This window comes from Lampetra planeri, chromosome 24 (genome assembly GCF_965212315.1).
Source record: "Lampetra planeri chromosome 24, kcLamPlan1.2.h2, whole genome shotgun sequence".
In the NCBI taxonomy this organism is placed as follows: Eukaryota; Metazoa; Chordata; class Hyperoartia; order Petromyzontiformes; family Petromyzontidae; genus Lampetra; species Lampetra planeri.
The window spans coordinates 2,373,390-2,390,377 of NC_136130.1; the positions used below are offsets into that span (position 1 = coordinate 2,373,390).

General features: G+C 50.9%; 1 protein-coding gene across 1 annotated transcript in view; it reads right to left on the reverse strand.

The window, feature by feature from the left end:
• Positions 1-16,755, reverse strand: part of LOC144726655 (cyclin-dependent kinase inhibitor 2A-like) — a 42,150-nt gene extending 25,395 nt beyond the window's left edge. The window contains exon 1 of the mRNA XM_078605410.1: positions 16,264-16,755. The gene's annotated coding sequence lies outside the window, so the exon portion shown is untranslated. The remainder of the gene's footprint in view (positions 1-16,263) is intronic.
• Positions 16,756-16,988: the final 233 nt, after the last annotated feature.

Genomic DNA, 16,988 nt, shown 5'->3' on the forward strand with positions numbered 1-16,988 from the left:
TAAGAGTTTGTTTTTGCTAATTTACACGTGATGGAACAGATTGGTGCTTTTACCGATACAGGGATACTTCAGCAGCAGCGAATCATGAGTTCTATTCACAGCAAGTAGTGAGAGTTGATGTGTAGTGTTCTGTATCAAACCTTTGTATTGGGCTATAAAACATATCTCTTGTGTGTAGTACAGAGCTACTCATCACGGCCGAGTTACACATTTAACATGTAGTTTATGAAATATTACGTTTAACAGAGAGTTCGTTAAATATTAGATGTATTAAATGCATTACTCGGCTCATTAGTAGTGTTATACTGCACACAAGCGATGCACTTGACACTCCAAGTCAAAGAATAAAGTATCTACACATCACGTTTAAACACAGATTGCATTGACCTCTTCTACACCTTATATTATACGACGCACCTCCAAAACGTGTTACCAGTGTCGATAAAGTTGTACAACTCTGGTCACGCACACACATACATGACTTTTAAGACGCACCAACAACATTTTATTTAAACAACAAGGGACAAATAGGTGCGTCTTATAATCCGGTTTTTCATTGATACTGGCAAAAATGGTTCCAGAGATGTACAGCTTGTTACTTTGTTCATGGTTTTAAACAAAGAGGGGATCGGGGGAGAGATAAAGTAATTTATATTATTGGTTCTTTCGGTAAAGTCACGTAGAAGTGAAATAATAAAATAAAACATAATTCATATTGCGTGCGTCTTATGATCCGGTAGAAGACGGTTTCTCATTGATACTGGCATATTGTTAAAATGTGATTATTTTATTATTTCCCTTCTACGTTACTTTACCGAAAGAACCAAGAATATGAATCCCTGCAGGCACGAAAGCTTTAAATCAAAAGATAAATTACTAATTGTTTAGCTCGTGAAATGCACAAAGATCGACGACGACGCGCAGAATGTTGTGAAATTAAAGCGCGGAGCTTGCTGTCGTTTTATCTCGCACAATTCTGTACAAAAAAACTTGTTTTACAGTGTGCCGAGAATATGAAACAAACCCCAAAAAGGTGTGCATTTATTTACTTCGTACTGTACCGGTAATAAAAGTGATAATTTACAACGTTTTGTCAGATTATTCTGCAGGCCGCGATGGTTGTTGGGCCATACTTCACCACAAATCAAGATTCACCACACTGACTTATAGTTGATGAAGACATGGGGGGGTGTTCTGTTAACATTCGCCACTGATCATGAAAGCTTTGGGATCAAAACTGAGGTTGTCCGGGATTCATTGTTGCGCAGTGCGCTAACCACTGCCCCACCGCTCCCACCTCGTTTTTTGTATAAAACATTTTAAAATCTCAACCTTTCAAACACATCCCACTTTATAGCTTAGAGCTGTGTGCTATTTGTGTAGACATATGGAATTATGCAACATAAAACACCTCTATTGTCTCGTGTTATATAATCTACACACAAAAACAAACATAGGTATATCACTATAATGTGTTTATGTACACGTAACGCTTCATATTGTACTATTTATATACAAAAGTGGCACACTGAACCGTAACAAATCTATTAACAGTTGAATGTACGATTAGCTGCTGTTTGTGATGTTGCTTGGCAAAGTAAATAGTCCATCAAAAGACGAAATGTTAAAATATATACGTGGGTGCAATGCACGGTACTGAATTGTAACGTTGAGTTTAATAGATAACGTGGTCTTTATAACCTTTGTATGGGCTGTACATCGAATCTCTTGAAGTATAATGCTACTACTCATCAGAAAGTTATATATTTTTGAAATATCAAATTGTATATAGTTAATTTTATCTACGAATGTGTAACTCGGTTCATGAGTAGTAGTTTTGTACTACACACAAGAGCTCCACTTAAATTTTAATTTATATTTAACAAACGCATAGACACAGCACGCTTAAACATAGTACATGCACAATGCCTTTGGTACAATTTAAATTACTCTCTGGTTCTTTCGGTAAAGTCATGTAGATAGATAGAAAGAATAATAAAAGAGAACACGACGTTTCGGTCGCAACACAAGCGTCCGTCTTCAGGTGAGAACAATGATCTGCTGTTGTGGCTTTATATTACACGAAATGTGTTCTGTGTCAGTAAAGTTGTACAAAGCTGGCCACACACAATACGAGATTATAAGAGGCACCCTACTTTTATAATCCAGAGGAAACGACCCGACGTGGTTACTTTGTGTAAATACTGTACAGCAATGCAAATTGAAAATGGAAGTGGAACTATGTGTTTTTAATCACGAATGTGTTTGAGTATATTGTCGTGTTTATGATAATGTTTGTTTATCCCAGGGAAGCATCGAAGAGGATGATCTTCGCAGGAGACCGTATGTGAGAGTCATAACGCACCAAGTCGTTTGTTAGCAATGCGATGTTTGTGGGTCAATACCAGCTACGTTGTATTTAGTTCTGAGAAATCGCGGAACCCCAAGGACTTCAACAGGGGGAGAACATACAAGGGGCAAGTGCTGTTGGCGAGTGGCACATGTGAAGGCACCAGATATTCATTTGAGGCCAAGTCCACACAAACACTCTGCAGAAGACAAACTCCACACATAGAAAGACACCCGTGTCTGGAATGGAACCCAGCCTCTGCTTGCTGTGAGGCTCACGGTGTTACCACTGCGCCAATAAACTTCTGTAGTGACAGTGTCAGTAGTTGAATATGGAGAGGATGCATCGTGCCGTGGTTGTGTCTGTCTATAATAATCCATCGAATTACGTTCACACGAAGGCGTTCATCGTTAACTTGCTGACACAAAATAGTCTACGATGCGCGCAAAAATAGTCTTCTTTTTTATGTAACGCATACAAATTCTGGAAGTACACTCTGTGTACTGCTTTAAAAAATAAACATTTGTTCTGGATAATATTCATTATAATGTTATAACATTAACGACGACTCTCAATGGTATTTCACTCAATGTATGGCATGCCATAGACTTGTACTGCATTGTGTTAACAGGGAAGAGAGGAAGTTGTCCTCGTGTGTGTCTCTCTGCTTTCCCCCATGTGTGTCCTCATGTGTCTGTCTCTCTTCGTGTATTCTTGTGTCTCTCTATGTCTCTCCCCCAGCTCGGTCTGTCTCTCATGATTGTATCTGCCTTGCTGTGTACGTCTCTGCGTCTCTTTCCGTCTTTCTTTGTGTGTCTCAGAGTCTGTCTCGATATTTCTGTCTCTCTGTGGCTCTTATTCTGTGTCTCAGTGTATCTGTGGTATTGTCTCTGGGGCTGTCGCTCTATCAATGGATGTCTTCTCAGTGTTCCCGAGTGCCTTTTTTCCTTTCTGTCTCCGTGTTTGTCAACGGTGGGTTAAGTCGAACTTAGCAATGTGTGTGAGTAACGCACACAATTACAGGCGGGCACAATGACCCGGTTTGGTCATAGAGCTGCACAAATTTCCGACTTTTGGCGAATCAATAAGCGTCAAAACAAGAGTTGAAAATAACTAATTCCTAAGAGGAAACCAAATGTAACGAACGCTTTTCCACATTCACTGGCAATAATGATGATGTACGCATACAGCATAACACAGATACGGGTGTATTTAAACTACTGTATTAGTATACAGTCTATACATATATATGTATAAATATGAGAGGACAATTTCAGCCACTGATGAGACGGAGCGATGGAAGCACTTGGTGTGCTGGTGGATTTATATACATCGTGAGAGGTTTAGCACGTAGGCTTTCGGGAACAATTTGCATAGTACAGGTTTTTGGGTGATATCACGTAAATATCAACGTGAAGTATTGGAAAATGACGGCAGGAAACTCCTTGACGGGAACACACTTCTTTTATTAAATCTTGACTTGTAACAATACAACGCGTGGCCTCTCTTCTTCACAATGCGCTTCTCTTGACTCTGGATTCTGTGCTGCCGGCTCTCTGTGCCTCGTGTAGACTCCGCGCCTCGGCTACACTCCTCTCTCGCCTTGTGTAGACTCTGCGCCTCTGCTACACTCTCCACTCGCCTCGTGTAGACTTTGCATCTCTCTCTCTGGCTACACCGTATGCATACTCGGCTCGTGTAGACCGTTCTCTCTCGCTGGCTACACACTATACATTACTCAGCTCGTGTAGACCGTTTTCTCTCGCTGGCTACACACTATACATTACTCAGCTCGTGTAGACCGTTCTCTCTCGCTGGCTACACACTATACATTACTCAGCTCGTGTAGACCGTTCTCTCTCGCTGGCTACACACTATACATTACTCAGCTCGTGTAGACCGTTCTCTCTCGCTGGCTACACACTTATACCTTACTCTCCTCTACTCTCCATTACTCTCCATTACTCTCCTCTCCGGGCTCTATCTCTGCACCTTCGTCTTCATTCTTAGATGGTTCCACTTCTCCCCTGCTCCTCTGTGCATCACCTTATATACCCCTTCTTCCCGGGAGACGGAGCGGATGCGGACCTCAACGTCGGCACCGCTCCTCAGTTACCCAATCCCCACGCGCTATCCCTACGATCCGGTTCCGCTCAGCGCGTGTTTCCACTCCCCGACCAATCACACCGCGCTGCTACCCGATCACTCCCTCTGGGCGCGTCACCGGCACACAGCCAATCAGCAGCACTACCCCCACCCGCGCACTGACGCCTGCTCCTCCCCGTCAGCGCGCGTCACCACACACACACCCGTACATACGCGCTGGCACACGACATATACACCCAGCGCGTATCACCACTACATCACCCCCTCCCACATAGCTCGCAGCCGGCCCGGCTGCTAACAACAACCAACCGCGACGATAAAACGACAACCAACAAAAAAAAACCCCGTAACCCCCCGAGTGTGCCCCGTAACATAACACCACAACAACAACAACAAGAATAACTATGTACAGATTGACAATGAACCCGAAAAGTCAACAATAACACGATACGAGCAAATTCGAAACGAACGCGCCCCACGTCCCTGCGACTACACGCAGTGACGAGGCGCTCCAACTGCCCCGACTCCTCACGAGGCAGGTCATGCAAAGTAGCACGACCTGGCGCGAGTCCGTCTGGCTGGTCCATCGTATGGGGCGGGACACTGACGACCGTCCGGCGGTTCCGGCTGCTCCAGACGGCGCGGAACGGGCCTGAAAGGGCCGGCCCCGCCGCGGAGATCCGGCCGCCGGTGATCGGCAGCTGTCAGTTCCGAGACACCTGGGAGCAGATCAGGCGAAAATACGTGTGGATCAGGCAGAGACATTTCCCCCTCTGGGTCGCCGGTCACGTCACACGCCCGGCCATCACGACACAAGGGGAGGCCATATGGAGGCGAGAACGGTTTCAGTCGGGAGGGGTGAACGTACCACCGGCGCTTTCCCCACTTTATCTGAACGCACTGGGGCCGTGCAACGCGCACGACCTCCACGGGTCCCCTCCACGGTCTCAACAATTTAGGCGACGTAGCCAAGGGTGCCTGAGGGCAATGCAGCCAGGCCCTGTCACCTGGTTTCCATTCGTGCATGGACACCTTCCGTGCCCGCAACCGTTCATTAGCAATTTGGCGAGCCCGCGAATTAAGCCGCGCGGCCTCCCTCGCCTCTGTCAGCTTGTGAATATTAAACTTAATATGTTCTGCCAAATTAGAATTAGTTCGTGGAGCGGACAGGCCAAGTTGCGTTTCTATTGGCGGGTCAGCTTCCCGACCGTACATCAAATAGAATGGGGAAAACCCCGTAGCTGCATGGGGGGCCATTCTATACGCGGCAAGGACTCCCGGGACCTGCAGGTCCCAATCTACATGTGCCTCGCACACCTGCTGGCACAGCATGGAAGTCAAGGTTTTGTGGAGTCTCTCCACCATCCCGTCAGTCTGCGGGTGGTACGGGGAGGTACGCACCTTCTTGGTACCCAACAGATCGCACACCTCTTGCAACAATTTACTCGAAAAATTTTTACCTTGGTCGGTCAGCAGGCGTTCGGGAGCCCCCTTGTCCAGGACATAGCCCTGGACGAAGGCATCCGTCACAGCCGCTGCCGACTGGTTAGCGAGAGGCCACGCCATAGGCCATCGGGTAAAGTATTCGACCCCCACTAACAAATATTTATTCCCTCTCGGCGTGACTGGGAAGGGCCCCAAAATATCGAGTGCAACGAGCTCGTTGGTACGCGAGACCTGAATAGATTGCAGCGGTGGATTAGCTGCCACGGCCGGTGGTTTACGCCTGGCGCACTCAACGCACCCCTTCAGAATATGCACCACATCACTTCCCATTCCCGGCCAGTAATAGTCACGCTGAAGCAGGGCAAGCGTCTTGTTAACTCCCAAGTGCAAGAGGCGTTCGTGTGCCGCCAAGACAACCCTCCCCCTCACAGCGGAAGGCACCACGAGTGCGTTCCGCCGGGACAAACTGTCCCATTTCAATAACACGCCCCGCTCAAGTACATAGGAGCCGGTACGCTCCTGGTCCCCCTCGGGACCCCCAACCTTGCGGCGCAATGCTAGCAGCGAGCTGTCCGCCATCTGGAGGCGGCCCCATTCGCTGAGCGACAGCGAGAGCAGCGAGTCCCGACCCTGAGAGGCAGTGGAATCATCCCCGATCGGTGCGCCCGCTGTCGCAGCCAGTGCCCCCATCTCCCCCGCAAGCGTCGGTTTACAGCGCGCCGATCCCGACAAACATGCGCATTCATCACAAGGCAACAACCGCGACAAGCAATCGGCATTCGTGTGTCGCAACCCCTTACGGTACGTAGTCGTAAACTGATAATCCTGGAGGACTTCCAACCAACGCGACAACTGGCCCGAGGGCTGGGCGACCCTCAATGAATACTGTAGCGCCGCGTGGTCCGTTCTGACTGTAAAGTGACGACCATAAAGATATGGCCTAAACTGCTGCACAAAAAAAACAATGGCAAGCAGCTCGCGACGGGTGACACAGTAGCGCTGCTCCGCCGGAGACAACACCCTACTACCGTAGGCGACAACTCTTTCGACACCCCCAACGACTTGGGATAGCACCCCCCCAATGCCCGTGTTGCTAGCATCCGTGTCCAGCAAAAAGGGACTGGCAAAATCGGGATAACACAAGGGTGGGGCACCCACCAAGGCGTCCCGGAGGGAGCGAAACGCGGCCTCCTCCTCCGGTCCCCATTTGAACTTCACTCCCTTCGCCGTTAGAGCGTGCAAGGGTTTTGCAATAGTGGCGAAGTGCTCAACGAACCGCCGATAATAAGAAGCAAACCCGATGAAACTACGCACGTCGGAAACGGACGTAGGTGTCGGCCACGAACCGACACAATCCGTCTTCGCGGGATCGGTGGAGATCCCCGAAGAATCGACAATGTGACCCAAGTATCTAACGGACCTACGAAGGAGGTGACATTTGGCCGGTTTAAATTTCAACTTAGCCGATCGCATTCGCAAGAACACCCCTCTCAATCGCCGGAGGTGTTCCTCAAACGTTTTACTGAAAACAATGACATCGTCCATATAAATCAAGCATGTATCCCACTGCAAGCCCGACAAAACCAGCTCCATAAGTCGCTGAAACGTCGCTGGAGAGGAGTGAAGTCCCATGGGTAACCGGTTAAACTGGAACAGCCCCCCTGGAGTCCGAAATGCTGTCTTAGGTTTCGACTCTTCGTCGAGCGGCAACTGCCAAAACCCCGATAACAAATCAAGAGTCGAAAAATATCGCGCACCAGACAATGCATCGAGGGACTCATCCATCCTGGGGAGCGGATACGCGTCAGCCACAGAGATCTTATTCAGGCGACGGAAATCAACGCAGAATCGCAGGGACCCGTCCTGCTTCTTAACCAGCACAATAGGCGCTCCCCACGGGCTAGAGGAGGGCGAAATAATATCGGCTTCTAGCATATCGTTAACAGCCGACTGAACATATTCCTTCTCCACGGGACTCAGTCGGAAGGGATTTAGCCTGACCGGCGCCGCATCGCCCGTTTCAATGTGATGGTGCAACAAATCCGTGCACCCAATGTCATACTTATGTTTACTGAATACATCAGAGAATTCAATGAGCAACTCGCGCAGCGCACCCAACTGCGCCGCCGACAAATCGTCCGAGGCGGCACATAACGAATGGACCCACTCAAGGTCTTCCCTTGGCTCAACGTTCCGCGCGGGGCTCGAGCCCACCTGCGCAACCAACCCATCATCCCCAGGGACCTGCGCCGCGTGAGCCAGCACGGTGCCCTGCGGAATGACAGCTGGTCGCGACCCCGCGTTCAAAACCATCACAAACGGATCCCTGTCAGCCCGCACCAAAGTGTGAGCCACCGATAAATCAAGACCCCCGACAGCCTTGTTAGAAGGACCCAAAAGCATACTCTGTCCCGAAGCCTCCCTCACCCATGGTTTCCGCAACCGGAGGGGAATCAACATCTGTGAACCCGGGGGCACTTGCACTGTCTGCGTCGCCACCGCTTGTATCGTAGCGCACGCCGTCCGAATGTCAGTAGGGCCCGTCAAAAATGAAATCCGGCGACCCGATGGCAGTTCAATGCATCGTTGATCGATAAGAATTTTAATGGGCATTTTAGCCAAAAAGTCAGTGCCCAAAAGACACGGAACTGCCAAAGAAGACGAAACGAAAACGGGTCCCGACAATTTGATATCTCCAATGCAAATGGACGCCCTAACCTGACCGATAATGCCCAACGATCCCCCATTAGCGGCGTAAAATGGCACATCCACTGGAAGCAGCGGACGACATTGGACCGGAAGAATATTATAAATGAGGTCCGATATAATAGTTGCCGATGCCCCCGTGTCCACTAACACCCTAATCTCAACCCCATCAATAGATCCCGTAACAACGGACGAACCCGCCGAAGCAGCCACAATTCTATGCCCCAATTCCGCCCATTCAATGTCTCCCTGGTCCCGGCCGAACCCCCCTCGCCGAACCGAATCCCCGAACCTTAACCGGCCCTCCTCCGCCGCAACGCGGCGTCCCATGTGTGCCGAATAAACAGGCCGAGCGTGTGAGGTGCCGCGACTTGCCGGGGATTGTAGAGATGACTTGGGCTCTCGGTCGTCGTCCAGCCGAGCTCCCATGGCGCGCTGCCGCGGAGCGCGGCACCCGGACGCCACGTGGCCCCGGAGGCCGCAGTTATAGCACGTGACGAGGGTCGGAGTAGATCTTGGTTGCTCCGACTTTCGGCCCGATCGCAGAGGCGACCGGGCCCCCGGCCTCCAGTCCCCTGGTCGTCCCGTGGCGAACGCCTCCTCTCGTGGGCTGACGACTTGGGGTTCGGCGACCACCAAACCCGGGGCTGCGACGACAGCAGCGTTGCAACCAACGCCTTGCTTCCGTTGCAGGGCCTCGTGCGCTTGAATACTCGTGGCGACTCTCAAAGAAGAAATATCAATCTCGTCAGCTGTGTTGATAGGGACCCCCAGGTCCTGCGCCAACTTGAGCAGCTGCTCCAAAACCATCGCGTCTTGGCCCTCCTCGTCCATCCGAGGGAACGCAGCATCAGCAAGAGCCAGCAACGCCGTGCGATAGGCCAGCGCGGTCTCCGTGGCCGCTTTCCGTCTTGCGTAGAACTGATGGCGGCACGTAGAGGGAGGCCCGTAGACCCTGGCCAACAAACCCAGCGCATCCTTCAGCGTGGAGCGGTCCGACTTCCGTGCAGCCCTGAAGGCCGCGAGCGCATCGTCGTCCAGCATGGCGGGCAATGCCCGCAGCGCCGTAGCATCGGACCACGCTGACATCTCTTGATGCGCCAAAAACCTTCGCTGAAATTGGCCCCAGTCTCCGCCTTCCGCCTTGAAGGCTGACAACGTGGGCAGGCGCTGCTGAAAAATGAAGTCATCCGCCTCGTGGTTCCTCTCCGCCTGTCCGTCGGTGTCTAAGATGGCGGCTCCAGCAGCAGACGTAAGATGGCGGACCCCCTCGCGCGCTGATGACGTCGATGCGCGCGCTTGGGAACCCACCACCACGTGGCGCTCGCCGTTCCCGCCAAAAGTAGGCCCAGGCGCAATGGCGGGAATCCCCCATTCGTTTTGGCGGGAATCTGCGGGGCGACCTTGTAAAATGTCCCCCACCGTCCCCGCTCCTCCCGACGAGCTGATCTCCGCCAAGATGGACGCGGCGGCGAGCAGCAGCTCCGCCAGTCGGGAGTGCGCCTCACGAAGCCCGGCGTCTGTCCCCGGTCGCTCGGCCGGCGCCGTCGACGGACCCTGCAGCGTGGGCAAGTCCTCTTCCTCACCCCCCGCCACCAGCGGCCCCGAGTCGTCCAGGTCTTCCTCGCGGTCAATCCCGTGGGTCCTACGGGTCTTCCTCGTCTCCATACTTGGAAGCCCGTTTCACTTCTGACGCCAGATGAAGTATTGGAAAATGACGGCAGGAAACTCCTTGACGGGAACACACTTCTTTTATTAAATCTTGACTTGTAACAATACAACGCGTGGCCTCTCTTCTTCACAATGCGCTTCTCTTGACTCTGGATTCTGTGCTGCCGGCTCTCTGTGCCTCGTGTAGACTCCGCGCCTCGGCTACACTCCTCTCTCGCCTCGTGTAGACTCTGCGCCTCTGCTACACTCTCCACTCGCCTCGTGTAGACTTTGCATCTCTCTCTCTGGCTACACCGTATGCATACTCGGCTCGTGTAGACCGTTCTCTCTCGCTGGCTACACACTATACATTACTCAGCTCGTGTAGACCGTTCTCTCTCGCTGGCTACACACTATACATTACTCAGCTCGTGTAGACCGTTCTCTCTCGCTGGCTACACACTATACATTACTCAGCTCGTGTAGACCGTTCTCTCTCGCTGGCTACACACTATACATTACTCAGCTCGTGTAGACCGTTCTCTCTCGCTGGCTACACACTTATACCTTACTCTCCTCTACTCTCCATTACTCTCCATTACTCTCCTCTCCGGGCTCTATCTCTGCACCTTCGTCTTCATTCTTAGATGGTTCCACTTCTCCCCTGCTCCTCTGTGCATCACCTTATATACCCCTTCTTCCCGGGAGACGGAGCGGATGCGGACCTCAACGTCGGCACCGCTCCTCAGTTACCCAATCCCCACGCGCTATCCCTACGATCCGGTTCCGCTCAGCGCGTGTTTCCACTCCCCGACCAATCACACCGCGCTGCTACCCGATCACTCCCTCTGGGCGCGTCACCGGCACACAGCCAATCAGCAGCACTACCCCCACCCGCGCACTGACGCCTGCTCCTCCCCGTCAGCGCGCGTCACCACACACACACCCGTACATACGCGCTGGCACACGACATATACACCCAGCGCGTATCACCACTACAAACGTGTCGTTAAACCGACTTGGACTCGAATTATACATTTCGTGAGGTTACTCTCCAACACACCGGTGTGTTGTACAAGTAGCGAATTGGTATGTTCTGTTTACGTGACAAACCTTACTAATTGGTGGTGGCGGGTTTAACGACACATTTACGCGATCTAACCCAAAAAACCTCTTCTACGGCAGTGGATTTACCATAGCCAGAGCCGTCCCTATAGGGCACGACGAAGTGGGGCAACCGCCCCGGGCCCCACGCTTGGGGGGGGGGGGCGCTTCGACGTCACGGTGTCATATGTAATACTTTCGGTTCAGTTTGAAAGCGTCGGGGTGGCCCATACCGCCCTATGGACGGCCCTGGCCATGGTTGATGATGATGTAAAAATATGGTCCAAATTTGACAAATGAGATTACCTGCAAATTACACCATTTGAATGTATATACTTTAAATGCTTGGCAGGGCCCTCCTTTAAAAAATAAGTCATGATGCTCAGTGAGGCTTCCCTGAGTAAACTAGAGTAATACTAAATTATAATTCACAATCCTTGTGTCAATCCACCGCTGAATGAGGGCCCACCCACACCGTGTCAATTATGGAGATGTTTTTACTATACTTCCCCGCGCTGGTCAATGCAAGGAGGGGGGTGGAGGGGGATGACCGGTTCAGGTATCACTCGCCACTGCACTGTGGGATCTCTGTCTCTGAATCATCATGTTATACTCTACAAAGTTCTTCAAGTGTACTGTATAAACAAATTGGCATTGGTGTGCAGTGTATACATTTCGTTGGAGCGGTTAAACAGGGGTTAGCTTACTGCGCTGTGAATGCGACGTTCTTCAATTAAATTAAAGTTTACGGCTACTAATTAGTGGCGATCGGCAAAACCCCCTTTGCCAACACAGTGACCAACGTGGTGAAGTATGGTCAAACAACCACCACCAAAACTGCGTGCAGAGGCCTTCATACAGCAGTGGATTCACACAGGGTTGTAAATTTTTTTCCCATGCGTATGACATTTTTGTTTGCTTTACTGATGCACAATATATAGTTAAAGTATACAGTATATACTATAACACAAACATACACAAGTATGTATTAACGCGACATGCCGTGCAATATATTCGATTGCCTGATCAAGGAAGAGTGACGGCTTACACGAAACCTCTTTGGTTTGGTTTCATTAGCACGGGTAAAACCAATTTGGGCAGTGACCATTTTCGATGGGGACGAGGTTAGACCATAGAAACCTGGTTTTAGAATCAACAAACATCTCAACAAACAAAAACAACCCATAAAAAACTGTGACGCGGTATTGGCAAGGTGGTGCATGAACATGGCACAACCAGTAAGAAAGAATACAAGGCTAAGAGAACGCATCACGTACTCAAATTTTTTTGGATTAAATACTATAAAATATTTCGATTTAAAGCTTTCGTGACTGCAGGGATTCATCTTCTTGGTTCTTTCGGTAAAGTCACGTAGAAGGGAAGTAATAAAATAATAAAAATAAAACATAATAAAACAATTCTCACGACGTTTCGGCCACAACGCAAGCAGCCGTCCTCAGGCGAAGAATGAGACATTATCAAGCTAGGAGCTTATATAGGTGTAGCGAGGAGGAGCGCCTTAACAAAACAATGTGCATATGAAGAGGAATTTAGCATACCAATGGGCAATGCGTAGGAGGTGTGCATGGGCATAATGGGACTTTGAAACCCCTCCGCCCACCTCCTACGCATTGCCCATTGGTATGCTAAATTCCTCTTCATATGCACATTCTTTTGTTAAGGCGCTCCTCCTCGCTACACCTATATAAGCTCCTAGCTTGATAATGTATCATTCTTCGCCTGAGGACGGCTGCTTGCGTTGTGGCCGAAACGTCGTGAGAATTGTTTTATTATGTTTTATTTTTATTATTTTATTACTTCCCTTCTACGTGACTTTACCAAAAGAACCAAGAAGACTATAAAATATTGTTTTTAATACACGTAACTTAAAGTCTGCAAAGCCGAGCAGTTAATTAATGGATATGACTATACTAATGACTGCATGCACACAATCTATACAGTACACAGATACAGCGACCTATAAAAAAAATACATACACAAAGTCAAAACCCCGTGTATAAACACACGAACGAGTGCTGTCAGCAGATATGGGGGGGGCATGGTTTTGACCAGCCGTCTTTGTCTCCCCAGCGACAATTTGTTGACGCACCGCACCAGGATAACCAATGGTAAGGCCGAGGCCGCCCTCGGGGAAGTTATCAGGATCGGTTCAAATATTTCTTTATTTCGGTCATTGACGTTTGGTCGTAAGTGGGAATGGAAATCAGGTCGCTACCCCCCCATTCAATGTCAGGCGCACACCACACACGCACATCACACACACACACACCACACCACATACACCACACACGCACACACCACACACGCACACACCACACACGCACCCCACACACACACCCCACACACACACCCCACACACACACCCCACACACACACCCCACACACACACCCCACACACACACCCCACACACACAAACACCACACACACACCACACTCGCACACACCACACTCGCACACCACACACACCACACCACACACACCCCACACACACCCCACACACACAAACACCACACACACACCACACGCACACCACACGCACACACCACACACACACAAACACCACACACCACACGCACACCACACGCACACACCACACCCCCCCCCCACACAAACACCACACACACCACACGCACACCACACGCACACACCACACACACACTACACACACCACACACACACCACACACGCACACACCACATATACCACACACCCCACACGCACACACCACACACACACCACACACACACCACACACACCACACGCACACACTACACACACACCACACAACACACACACCACACACACACCACACACACAAACTACACACACACTACACACCACAAACTCACCACACATGCACGCCACATCACACGCACACCACAAACACCACACGCAAACCACACGCGCACCACACGAACACACTACACACACACACCACACGCACACACACACCACATACACACCACACATACCACATACACACCACACACAACCCACACACACCACACACACACCACACCACATACACACACCACACACACCACACGCACACACCACACACACACACCACACGCACACACACCCCACACACACCACACACGCACAAACCACACACACCACACACTACATACCACGCACACACCACACGCACATATCCCACACACACACCGCACACCACACCACACACACCACACACACACACCACACGCACACACCACACGCACCAGACACACACCACACACAAACCACACACCACACGCACAAACCACACGCACCACATACACACCTCACACCACACACACACCACACACACACACCACACGCACACACCACACACACCACACACACGCACCACACACGCACACACCACACACGCACAAACCACACACGCACACACCACAAACCACACACACACGCCACACACACACACCACACACACGCCACACACACCCCATGCACACCACACGCACACACCACATACATCATACACACCACACACACACGCACACACACCACACACACACCCCTCACACACACCACACACACCCCACACACACAAACACCACACACACACCACACGCACACACCACACACCACTCACCCCCCCCCCATACACAAACACCACACACACCACACGCACACCACACGCACACACCACACACGCACACACCACACACACTACACACACCACACACCACACACACACACCACACACGCACACACCACACATACCACACACACCACACGCACACACCACACATACCACACGCACACACCACACACACACACCACACACACATCCCACATCACACGCACACCACACACACCACACGCACACACTACACACACACCACACGCACACACGACACACACACACCACACACACACCACACACTCACACTACACACACACTTCACACCACACACACGCACGCCACATCACACGCACACCACAAACACCACACGCACACCACACGCGAATCACAGGAACACACTACACACGCACCACACGCACACACCACACACACACCACACACACACGCATACACACCACACACACCACATACACACCACACACCCCACACACACACACCACGCACACACACACACCACACACACACCACACGCACACACCACACACACACACCACACACACACCCCACACACACCACACACGCACAAACCACACACACCACACACACCACACACACACAGTACATACCACACACACCACACGCACACACCTCACACGCACACACCACACACACACCACAGGCACACACCACACACACGCACCACACCACACACGCACACACACCACGCACGCACACACCACACACACACTCCACACACACACCACACACACACGCCACACACACACACCACACACACCACACGCACACACCACATACACCACACACACATCACACACACCACACACACACACGCACCACACACACACCCCCCACACACACCACAGACACACCACACGCACACACGCACACACCACACGCACACACGCACACACGCACACACACCACACACACCCATCACACACCTCACACACCTTACACACACCACACACACACACCACACACGCTACACACACACACACCACACGCACACACCACACGCACACACCACACACAGACACACATCACACACACCACACACACACGCACACACACACCACACGCACCACACACGCACACACCACACACACACACACCACACATCACACACCACACACACCCCACACACACACATCTGGGTCGGGTGACTCACAACAGTACTGTACGGAAATAGCGGTTACACAATTTAACACACTCGTGACACATTCACAAATATAACGTGACCCGATTTAAACGCCGAGGACTTACGGATTTTGAATAGGGGTCGATCCATCGACGGATGCTTTGAATGAAGACGCAGTGTTAACCGTCAGCATCGTCAGCCACGACCTATCCACTGCTGGATGACGACCTCCCCAAGCCGTGACCATCTCTCACGGTGCTAAGATTCACAAGCCCTAAGGCATCTCCAGCGCCCACGAGCCGCCGACGTCTTCGCTCCATCTCCGCCGTGGACGGAGCCCTGTTTATTTAAGGCGCGTTCCGTCCTTGAACCCCTTTCATCGCCACTCCGTCGTGGGTTTCCCATGAGCGACCGCGTTCATTATGCCATCCCAAGGCAAGCGCATCATCCTGACAGTCACCAGAGATCATACGACACGGAATATATTTTACTGGGTTTATGATTGGTAGTAATGTGTCCTGTTTTACTATGTTAGCAGTGCCTGCGCACTGCAGAAATGTGGTGAGAAGCGTAGGTCGGAGTTTTCCGCTCAGAGCAAAATGGGAAATCGCTGAGTAGTGTGAGTTTGCGGTTGTTTAAAGAAGTTCCGCCCCACCGAAATGCATAGTGAGTATCTCGAACAAGGATATATCCAGGGCTATGCTCCAGAAAATATTTCGGTGGTCAGAGTATCAGAATCTTTATTCAGACTGCAGAAGTCCCATGAGCTATAAAACTAGTTTTTTTTTAACAGATATCCAGAAGGGGTGGGTCAGCAAGTTGCAATAAAAAAACGTCGATAGGAGTGCAA